General features: G+C 44.8%; 1 pseudogene; it reads right to left on the bottom strand.

Annotated features, from left to right (window-relative positions):
• The window catches only part of LOC142312878 (uncharacterized), a 259,596-nt pseudogene extending 247,304 nt beyond the window's left edge, over window positions 1-12,292 (bottom strand).
• Between the last annotated feature and the right edge of the window lie 346 nt (window positions 12,293-12,638).

Here is a 12,638-nt window from a genome sequence, read left to right as displayed (position 1 = left end):
CCCGGCGGCTCTGGGAAGAAGTAGCAGCAGAACTCATAGATGGGTGGGAGGACCTTGACACGAGGAACCGTAAAAGAGCAAGTAAGTATTCCAAACATGTTTCGCAAAACTCACCATATTAAAAGATGTATTTAATTTTGTTTTTTGGGTTTTTTTTTCTCTTTTCAGTTACCCGTCTGACGACCCGGTGGCGTTCACTCCGTGATCGCTTCAAGAGGGACTTAAACAAGGAGATGCAGGCTCCAAGCGGTTCGGCAGCACGCAAGGGCACCCAATACCGGTATGGGCGTGCCCTTGCGTTTGTAAGAGGCAGCATGCTTCCAAGAAGGTATGTATATATTTTTTGGGTGTTTAATTTAAGCATCTTTGAATGTATGTATCCTTTGTAATCGATCACATGCTACGTCAAATGTTAATACTATATGTTAATTATTTTTTTTTTCTCGTTACACAGAACCGTCTGTAGCACCGTGGAGCCTGCATCCCAAATGAACCCTCTTGGAGCGATTGCTGAACAGAACGTCACCGGTGAACCCTCCAACAGGCCCTCCACTTCTGATCCCTCCCTTCCTTCTACCTCTTCTTCTGAACCCTCCTTCCCTTCCACCTCAACTTCACAGCCCTCCCTCCCTTCTACCAATCCCTCTAATCCCTCACTATCTAACCTCCCATCTTTCCCCTCTTACCCAACCTGCCCATCGGCATACTGGCAAACCTCATTACATGAGGCTGGTCAGAGAGTAGGTGTTCCCTTATCTGACCACTCTGACGCTCACGAAACTTGAACCGCGTTAGGTTCGGGTCGTCAGCGTCACAGTGGTCAGAATAGGGGCAGCCCCGAGTTCTTACACCTGAACGCATCGATCCATAGCTTCATCAAAGTTTTATCTGACCAAATAATCGCCGGCTTCAACCTTGTAAACCATAGTTTACAAGTGTTGACCAGCAAGATGGATGAGGTGCTTTCAGCTGTAAGGCAAACACCTAGTCAACATTTTTTTCATTCTGTTATCGGTGATCTGGAAAGCCTACAGTCTGACCAGCAAATCCATGTAATGAGGGCTTTCCAGAATGCCATCCAGCAACTACATCAACATCCCCCTCCCACCACTGCACCATATCTATCCACAGCCCCTCAGATGCCACCCCCAGTCCACTTACAGCCTCCGACACAGACTCACCAATACTCACAATCTACAATACCTACACATTACAGAAACCCTATGCACACTACAAGATCTGTCCAAACATCCCTTTATTCCCCATCTCCATTTTCCAGCCCACACGACAACACTTCCACAACTCCATCCCCAACCGCACTGTCTCCTGCAATTCCTAACCCGTTACATCAGTCTTCTTCCGAACCACAACATCTTATCCAACCTCCACCTTTCCATTTTCTAACACTCTGCCTTATACCAACCCTCAACCTACTCCAATACCTCACCCTTCTACAAGCTCTCACCCATCTACCAGCCCTCAACTATCTTGTCTTTCAAGCCCTTTTCTGCCCACCACTTCTCTTTCTTTTTCTACACCCTCACCATTACCTCTTATCCAACCTTCACCTACCCAATCCACACTTAATACCCCAACTGTTGGAGGGAACAATTCTGCGAGCGGTTCCAGCTATGTCTCCACCCCACATTACCAACATTTATAGTTTTTTTTTTTTTTTTAATATTAATGTAATTTTAAATTTATGTATAATAAATCGTTATTTTTTCTTTAACATTGTGTTTGTTTTTATTTTTACTTAGTTATTTGAAATAAATATTAAAAATGGGATAATGGTACACATACAGTGGCTGGTGCCGATGTTGTGGTATAGCAAGATGCATGCCACTACACGGGTAGAGGAGGTATAGTTCAGGGGGATTTGTGGTGACACGGGGACAGTATAGCATAACGACATTTGTGGCAGATGTTGTGTGTTGTCAATTGACAAGGAGGAAGGCGATTCCTGTAAAGGGGGGGACAGTCATCAGACAACCATGTTTGCCAGGGTGTCACAATTTCACTGTCTGAACTGGCTGAAGTTCAACTGGGTTTGGTTTCACTAATAATGATAAAAAAATAAAACCAACTTTGTTTTTTATAAACAAACTTTAGAAAAAAAAAAAACAATTTTCAATTGTAAAATGCAAATTTAATATCTTTTGTAAGAAATTTTTGTAAAATTTAAACTATAAACACAGAAAATAATTATGAAACATGGATTTAAATGTTACAAAATATCACAAAGTGTACATTATCAGACACGGATTACAATATAAGTACATCAAACCATTGTATCCTGCCACTCCAGATGACCAATATCCGACACAAAATATGACGCAAACTCGTCACGAATACGCAATACTTCAGTGGTGGTACGGAAGGAAACGTTGCTGTATTGTGTTAGGGTACAGTTTGTCATTTCTTCTTCCAGTGGAGGAACGCCATTTGACAACAAAAAGTTATGTAATATGACACAGGCTTTGATTATTTCGTCAACAGTCTCTATTTTCACATTTATTGCAGTTGTCAAGATCCTCCAGCGAGCAGTTAAAATCCCGAAAGCACATTCGACCATGCGCCTTGCGCGGCTTAGCCGATAATTAAATATTTTTTTCTCATGTGTTAGCCCACGACTTGAGTATGGTTTTAATAAGTTTTGGGACAATTGAAAGGCCTCATCCCCCAAACATACAAAGGGGAGTGGTGGTCCATCACTTTGTGGAAGCGGTTTTGGTTGCGGGAAAGCAAAATGTCCTCCGTAAAGATTTCTTCCAATTGCCGAATTCTTTAAAACTTGGGAATCATTTGCTCGGCCAAATGCCCCAATGTCCACGGCCAAAAACATATACTGTGCATCGGCAATTGCATTAGCACAATAGAAATTTTTTTTTTATAGTTGTAGTTTTCAGATACAGTGTTTTGTGGCTTAAGAATCCTGACATGCTTGCCGTCCACGGCACCGCAGCAATTAGGGAAGTTGCATATTTGGTAGAATTTTTCAGCTGCATCCATCCATTGCTGCTCGGTGGGGTGAGGAATATATTCGGCTTTTAAACATTCCCACAAAGCCTGGCATGTGGAGCTGACGATTCCAGAAATTGTAGAAATCCCCACTCGGAATTGAAAGTGTAAGGATGAGTAAGATTCTCCAGTAGCAAGAAATCCGTAAAAGATCAAAAGAAAAATTAATAATCAATAATACTTGGCAAAAAATTAGATTACATTTTGTGTACCACATGCTTACCTCAAAGTAATGAGTAGACGCTCGGCAGGACTAATAGCCTTACGGAAAAAAGTATCTTTCCGCTTGATAAAAGGATCCACCCGCTCCAATAGACGATTAAAAGTGTCCTCAGGCATGCGCACATAGTTGATACATTTTTCAGGGTGCCTTCTCAATTCAAGGTAAAGCGTGTAAAAGACACCACGGAAAATCCTGGTTTCATTAATGGGGTGAACCCAGTAGCGACGCCTTCTCTGTTGACGACGACGTTGACGATGAGCTTCTGAAAATCGATACGCCAAGACATTTGCCTGGTAGGAATATTCGATATAGGCTTCAGCGATCTTCCCCGTTATGACGTCCATTTCTCTAGTTTTCTGGCCTGTCTGAGATAGATTGTGCCTCCTCTCATATATATATATATATATACACTTGAAAATGTGAATTTCATGAGGAACGCCCACTAATTATCCAATTACCAAAGAAACGGATTCCGACGGAATCCGTTTTTTGACCGTTAACGGAAGCATAACGGATGTAACGGACGTAACGGATCCGTTATTTTACAGGAATCCATTAACGGATTCCAGTAAAATAACGCGTCAAATGGTCCGTTGGGCATCCGTTGTTTTAATGCACCTACTGTTTTGACGGAGTCCTGCCAACGCAAGTGTGAAACTAGCCTTAGACATTTATTTTCCTGTTTTTGCATGTGTAACACTGAGAGATAAGTGTACACAATAAACACAGCAGTGGCCGTATCTGTGTGGAACCTGCCAGTCTGCCGCTGTCATCTCTAAATCCATAGCCACTTGCTTGGACCAAAGCAAAGATCCCAGCTGAGCTATATTCCCTGTCTCACAGTATGTTCATGTTTTATTTTCACTGTCAACAGTTGTTTGTAGTTACCGTATTTTTCGGACTATAAGACGCACCGGACCATAAGACGCACCCTGGTTTTAGAGAAGGAAAATAGGAAAACAAAATTTTAAGCAAAAAATGTGGTCATGACACGATGTTATGGGGCGAGGATCTGCTGCTGACACTATTATGGGGGTAATGTTCCCAAATTCTCTACTAAGGTACCCGATCCTGGTAATGATCCTCCTGCCTTGTGTGTATATATATACCGTGTTTTTCCAAAAATAAGACACTGTCTTATATTTTTATTGCCCCCCAAAAAAGCACTAGGGCTTATTTTTGGAGGAGGTCTTATTCTTGGAGAAACACGGTTGGGGGTAAGTTTACCCCCCAAAAAAGCAGACCCCCCCCCACTTCCCAGGAGACTCATACTCACCAGACCAGGACGTCTGCGTGGTTCCAAGGTCCTCCTGTGATCTCCGGTCGGTGATGCAGATCTCACAGATCTCACAGCAGATCTCACACACACACACACACACACACACCAGATCACAGATATACACAGCAGATCGCACACACGCAGATCGCAGGCACACACAGCCGATCACAGATACACACAGCCGATCACAGATACACACATCCGATCACAGGCACACACACACAGAAGATCGCAGATATACACAGCAGATCACACACAGCAGATCGCAGGCACACACAGCCGATCACAGATACACACATCCGATCACAGGCACACACACACAGCAGATCGCAGATCACACACAGCAGATCGCAGGCACACACAGCCATCACGGATACACACGTCCGATCGCAGGCACACACAGCCGATCACAGATACACACATCCGATCGCAGGCACACACAGCCGATCAGATACACACATCCTATCACAGGCACACACAGCCGATCACAAATACACACATCCGATCGCAGGCACACACAGCCGATCACAGATACACACATCCGATCACAGGCACACACAGCTGATCACAGATACACACATCCGATCACAGGCACACACAGCCGATCACAAATACACACATCCGATCACAGGCACACACAGCCGATCACAGATACACACATTCGAATGCATCAACGCAGACACACACAGCCGATCGCAGAAAAACACAGCCGATCGCAGACACACACACAGCCGATTGCAGACACACACAACAGATCACACACACACACACACACACATCACATCCAGCACTTACGGCAGCAGGGAATGAGAGCAAGTCACGTGTCCGGCCGCAGGTCCTGTTCGTCGCGCTGCACCGCACTGCCTCTCAGGATTCTCCAGGCGAGAAGAGATCAGTGTCACTGGATGAGGTGTGTATGCGATCCGATGTGTGTGCGATCCGATGTTTGTGTGTGTGATTTGATGTTTGCGTGTGATCCGATGTTTGTGTGTGCGATCTGATTATGTGTGCGATCTGACTGTGTGTGCGATCCGATGTTTGTGTGTGAGATCTGGTGTGTGTGTGTGTGTGATCTGATTGTGTGTGTGTGTGAGCTGATGTGTGCGGGTGTGCGATCACTGCAGGTCCTGCTGCTCGGCGTCTGGTGAGTGTGATTGCCGGGTGCCGCTGTGTATAATGAAGTGTCCTGCAGTACCTGTAACTTTTTTAGCTGCACGGACACTTCATTATTGATCCGGGATTAGGGCTTATTTTCGGGTGAGGGCTTATATTTAAGCCTTTCTCCAAAAATGCTGAAAATCCCTGCTAGGGCTTATTTTTGGGGGAGGTCTTATTTTTGGAAAAACACGGTATATATATATATGTCCCTCATCCTGGTATAGCCCCATCTTGCTATATACTGCCATCCTGGTACGTGCTCCCATCCTGCTCATATACGCCATCATCCTGCTCATATACGCCATTATCCTGCTCATATACCCCCATTATCCTGCTCATATACCCCCATCATCCTGCTCATATACCCCCATCATCCTGCTCATATACCTCCATCATCCTGCTAATATACCCCCATCATCCTGCTCATATACCCCCATCATCCTGCTCATATACCTCATTATCCTGCTCATATACCCCCATTATCCTGCTCATATACCCCCATTATCCTGCTCATATACCCCCATTATCCTGTTCATATACCCCCATCATCCTGCTCATATACCCCCATCATCCTGCTCATATACCCCATCATCCTGCTCATATACCTCCATCATCCTGCTCATATACCTCCATCATCCTGCTCATATACCCCCATCATCCTGCTCATTTACCTCCATCATCCTGCTCATATACCTCCATCATCCTGCTCATATACCCCCATCATCCTGCTCATATACCCCCATCATCCTGCTCATATACCCCCATCATCCTGCTCATATACCCCCATCATCCTGCTCATATACCCCCATCATCTTGCTCATATACCCCCATCATCTTGCTCCTATACCCCCATCATCTTGCTCCTATACCCCCATCATCCTGCTCCTATACCCCCATCATCCTGCTATGTCCTGCATCCTGTGGCACAAAAAAAAAAAACGTTTACACTCACCTTTTCTCGCTCCACGCAGCGTTGCTCCTCCTCCTGTCTGCCGGCAGCGCTGTGTTGTCCTCCTGTCCTGTCCTGTGTGGACACGTGCGCACAGCGATGACGTCATCGCTGTGAGCACCGCTAGTTTCCATACAGTCGTGGCCGGCAGACAGGAGGACATCGCGATGCTGCTGGGGAACGGTGAGTACACTGATTCACTGCACCCCGCGCTGATGATGATGCGCGGGGGGCAGTGAATACAGCCGAGCATGATCACTCCAGGCTGTAGTTGCCAGGGGTGATCACGCGAGCTGGCTGTTTACTATACGCGCGTCCCCGCCCATCACCCCGCCCACCTGTAGCGGCGGCTTCAGCGCTGAGAGATGGGCGGGAGGATGGGCGTGCATATGGAATGAGCGGGCTCACGTGGTCACGGCAGGCGCTGCTGCAGCCTGCTCGTGCCGCCGATGACCCGCTCCACCGCAGCACCCTCATTCCCCGCAGCCCTATATTCAGACCATAAGACGCACCCCCCACTTTCCCCCAACATTTGGGGGAAAAAACTGCGTCTTATGGTCCGAAAAATACGGTACCTATTCAGTGTAGAGTCATACATGGGCTTATAAATCCATGCAATTAGGTGGTGTCGGTTTCATACAGTATGGTCATGTACAAATAAGCCATGGCTTTGGAGCAAATGTAGTGAAAACTCTGACAGTAGCCCTTAGTGGAGACAGGAAAGCACTTAAAGAAGCACTCTCGTTATTTTATTTCATATCCTAAGCCTGAATAAATATTAGTGTAGTGTGTATATGTCTTTATTTACTCACCGATCAAGGTCCTCTCTGATATTTAGCTATTTTTCCGCTACACTTCTGAGCAACGTGATAACGATACAGACACTTCTGGTCTCTCTGTGCTCTATGTGTGATCAGGAAGTCTCTTTTACAATGTAACCTAGAAAAAGGAGCCAGCACAAACTGAAATTGGCATGCATCATATAAAAAGTGCAAATTCACAGATTTTTTCCAACTATACTATAATAAAAAAATTAGATTTTTAGCAAATAATTGATCAATTCTAACCTAATGTAACCTAGGGAGTCTTGTTCTGACGCTCCATAGGTTTTACATTGTAAAGGCCTCTTCCAGGTGACATAGAGAGCAGTGTGGTCCAGAGAGTCAAAAGAGCTGTCACGTGACTCAGAAGAAGAGGGGAACGGCGCTGAAAACTGGAGAAGACAGCGATCCCCACTCGCTGTCCCCTTGCACTAGCTCTGTTATGAAAGCCTTCACTTCCTCCTCAGGATCTGCTGCGCGCTTCTGACTTTATTTCCCATTAAAATTTATGCTGGGCTGCGAGCCAGGAGTGAGCAGACTCCCTGTTAGCGTATGTGCCCACGCTGCAGATTTGTGGGCAGATTTTCTGTACACAAAACTGCATATTCTGGCAGGAAAAATGCAGCAGAAAAAAAGTAAGTTTTTTATAGCATTTTTCTCTCTTGCGTTTTTTCACGTTTTTCTTATGCCATGGAGAACGTGGGGATTCCTGTGCTGTACACCCGCGATTGCCACCGGGTCTCCGGCTGATGTTACAGCTGAGACCCGGCTCTTACTGCCAGAAGCAGTGCCCGCGTCACTCCCGGCAGTTTAAACCCCTAAATGCTGCAATCAATCGTGAATGCAGAAGGCAGGGAGGGGAATAACTTACCTCTCCCTTGTGATCGGGTCTCTGTAATGCGATCACAAGGACCCGAACGGTGCCATGGCAAGCCTGAGTTGTCACAATGACATCCCCGGGTTAATGAGCTTTGGATCGCCTCACAGACCATGCTGGATGCATGGTGTGTGAGGCGAAGTGGCAGTGCTGCAAGTGCGCTGCAGTGAACGAGCAGGAAAAAACAGAAAGAATTAACATGCTGCAGTTTTTTCTACACAAAAATCTCCAATATGTGAACAGCAATTCATAGACTTTGCTGGGATGCATTTTTCCTTTTAGTATTTAGTTTAGCATAGGGTTAAAATCTGCAAGAAAAAAAGGTGTCAAAAATGCAGTGTGGGCACATAGCCATACTCTGCCTGGACCCCTTCCTCCAGTTCAGCAGGATCTCCCGTCTCAAAAAAACTGATGCATGCAAGTCACAAATACAGTGTATAGAAGTAAAACAAAGCACCAGAACACCAGCACTGGCAAAAAAAATTCTCTCTTACTTCCCCTCACGTACTAATCATGTGCTACTGTAATCAGATGGATGAATGGGAAGGAGAGGAATGTATATAATTGAAAAAATACAGGAAACCGTGTATGTATATATAGTATATTACACAGGGTATATAGCAAGGGGTGTGTACATACTGTATATGCACTCTTTTGTACACAGACAGATACAAAGCAGAGCTCTGGAGGGATACATTTGCAAGAAGATATGATAGCTGTGTTTGCACCTATATGCACAGAAGCAGTGAGTGAGTTCTGCTGAACAGAGCTCCACCCATAAACACAGCATGAAAGTCACATGACTGTGATGTCACATCAGATTCCAGAGCCAGGAAGTAAGGGAGAAATTGACATGACATCACAGGAAGTCAGATTATACTTAGTGAGATATCATGTGACCAGCAAAGGTTATAGAAACATTTGTAAAAGCAGGGTATTTTCAATAGAGCTTATCTATGTCAGCTAATTCATCTGAATGAGTCTTAAAAAGTAGTGGCCCCCCTTTAAATGCTCCATTTTTATAGTGTAAAAACTACATAAAAACATGCTGTGTAACATTCAACACATAATTGCACCAACCAGTACTGAGTAAAATGTCTGCATTTAGTGGTCATTACTCACCTGGGTAGTCATTGGTAGGACTTTCCTCTTTACACCACTCATCACCCCTCACATATGTCTCTGTAGTATTAATATGGGTCAGATCTTCACCCTGAAATAAATATTGTAAAAGTCACAGAAAGATGGAGAATTCGCATGAAATCATTTTTAAGGGGTACTTTGCACGCTGCGACATCGCTACTGCAATATCGTCGTGGTCAAATCGAAAGTGGCGCACATCCGGCGCCGGTAACGACGTCGCAACGTGTAAAGCCTAGATGCGCCGATAAACGATCGCAAAAGCGTCGAAAATCGGTGATCTGTGTAGCGTCGGTCATTTTCATAATGTCACACCAATAGGAGATACGATGTTGTTCCTCGTTCCTGCAGCAGCACACATCGCTGTGTGTGAAGCCGCAGGAGCGAGGAACATCTCCTTACCTGCCTCCACCGGCTATGCGGAAGGAAGGAGGTGGGCGGGATGTTTACGTCCCGCTGATCTCCGCCCCTTCGCTTCTATTGGCCGCCTGCCGTGTGACGTCGCTGTGACGCAGCACGACCAGGAGGAGGGTCGCTGGCTAGAGCGACGTCGCAGGGCAGGTAAGTGCGTGTGAAGCTGCCGTAGCGATAATGTTCGCTACGGCAGCTATCACAAGATATCGCATGTGCGACGGGGGCTGGGTGCTATCGCGCTCGGCATCGCTAGCTGATGCTAGCGATGTCACAGCGTGCAAAGTACCCCTAAGAACCAAAAAGATCATAAATTAATATGATGACCAAAAATAACAGCAGTAGTTGCAGGTCTCCTGTAAAAATTAAACTTGTCAGCTCCTAATTGTAACCAGCAGTCTCCAAAACCAGAAAATTGTGAGAAGATCCCGACAACATCTAATATCTATAATCAGCTTTATCCTTTCATCTCCACCAAGTGTAAAACATACAATGAATGGCCACATTATTAGGGAAACCCGTATTTCCACACAAAAGATCTGTTTTGACCTTTAGGCTATGTGCGCACGTTGCGTACAGTCACTGCAGAAATGTCTGCAGCGATCTGAAGAGCACACGTGCGCTTCCAATCGCTGCAGAATATGTCCGTAGTGAAAAAAAAAAAAAGCCGATTCCATGCTGCAGGCAAAGCGCACGGAAGAAGTGACATGCTGCGTTCTAAGACGCCACGTGCGCACGGCTCCTGCATAATCTCCATAGATTATGCAGGGGACGCAGGACGCATGCAGTTACGCTGCGCTACAAAGCGCAGCGTAACTGCATATAATTACGCAACGTGCGCATATAGCTTTAGGATTGTGTTGTGTGCCTGCAAGCAATCCATGACTATACTACCCTTATGATAAGGCGGCTGTGAAGTGATGACCTTGACTGGCCAAAATGCTTAGGTAATTCCTAGTGTCCAAAAATTCATCAACAGCTTTTCAGGGATCCATGGATGTGCCAAGAAAAGATTATCCACACCATCACTTCATCTCCAACAGCCTAAAATGTTGACACTTGACTGGATTCAGGCTGCTTGTGTCAAATTCTAACCTTCCCATCAACATAAATCTGGATTCATCTGACCAGACAATGTTTTCCACTGTTCAGTAATAACATTTTTGCGCTCTTTTGTTTTGGAGTGTTTGTTCGTTAAAGTGGTGTCGATATTGACATCCAGACCACCTCCATTAATTAGACGTTTTTCCCTCATCATACCATTCTCTCTATACTCTTGACACCATTGCATAGAAAATCCCCATCAACTTGGTAGTTTTCGAAATACTACCTCTGGCTTATCTTGCACCGATAACCATGCCTCATTCAAAGTCCCTGAAATCGCTCAATTTCCCCATATAAATGTGAATTCAAATTGAAATCTGATCATTTGATTTTCTGCTGTACTCTGGAGTCACAAGTCTAATTTCCACACAGCAAGGTTCCTATAATCAAATGGCTGTCTATAATTAATGGCCATCTTTAGTGTCTAATTAGTAGACCATTCAGTGTATAATACTGGTGGCTAAAACAAGACTAAGCACAAAATATTCACAGCCGTCTACACATCATAATGAACTTTTGATGATACCTTCTCTCCATCTACTTGATGATCCTGAGGAACATTGGGATTTTCTTGCTTACAGTCCTGAGGAAGAAGAGGACGGGGACATCTCTCTGGTGTTGTCCTCTTACTGGATGAGAACTGGAGGAAACACATACAGGGACTAAATTCATTCCTTACATACAGATAATTACAGGCCGTGTGTATATAATCCTGTCTATTACCTGGTGATGTGAGGGGCTGCGGATCCTCCATCATGACGTCCTTGTACTGATCTTTGTGTCCTTCTAAATACTCCCACTCCTCCGTGGAAAAATAGATGGTGACATCCTGACACCTTATTGGAACCTGACACATACAATGATATCATCATCCCTGATCCCTTCATAGCATTACTGTATAATGTCCCAGCATTCCCAGCAGTGTCACCTCTCCAGTCAGCAGCTCAATCATCTTGTAGGTGAGTTCTAGGATCTTCTGGTCATTCATATCCTCATGTACGAGGGGATGAGGTGGATGCCCCGTGATTGGGCTCAGGGGTCTTCCCCATCCCTCAAACACAGGGTCCTGACAGCGCTCACTAGAGGTCTTCTTCACTACTGTGTAATCCTGGTTATGGAGAGACACATTAATAAATCTCACTACAGACATTTCCAGAGTCCTCACCTCTCCAGTTCTGTCCATCTGTTATTCCCATAGATAAGAATGATGTAATGTGACGTCATCAGAATCTCTCACCTCTCCAGTAAGCCGGAAAAGGATCTCTAGGGTGAGGTTTAACATCCTCTCTGCCATCTTGTCTCTATCCATCCTTGATGGATCAGTCAGGAGAATTCTCTAATAAAGAAAATCTGAGAAAAAAAAATAAGGAGATATAACATGAAAATGTTTCATTTTTGTATTCTCGTAAGAATTAGAACTGTGAAGGCCATAAATTGATTGTAATGTTATAATCCAATCAATTTTTATTGTAGGAAGTTACATTACAAAAAGGAGAAATTCAGGTATCATTGGCAATAATACACAAAGAAAACAACGCTGTAACATGTGGTAGTATCACCTTTGATTATGATTCACATTTCCTGTCACACCACCACCAATCATGTCTGATGCAAGTTGCAACTTTTTTAGGTTAATCAATACCCAATACGTATAG

Source organism: Anomaloglossus baeobatrachus, chromosome 5 (assembly GCF_048569485.1).
Source record: "Anomaloglossus baeobatrachus isolate aAnoBae1 chromosome 5, aAnoBae1.hap1, whole genome shotgun sequence".
Classification (NCBI taxonomy): domain Eukaryota; kingdom Metazoa; phylum Chordata; class Amphibia; order Anura; family Aromobatidae; genus Anomaloglossus; species Anomaloglossus baeobatrachus.
The sequence above is the reverse complement of the archived record's forward strand: the minus strand, read 5'-3'. Positions and strand labels throughout refer to the sequence as shown.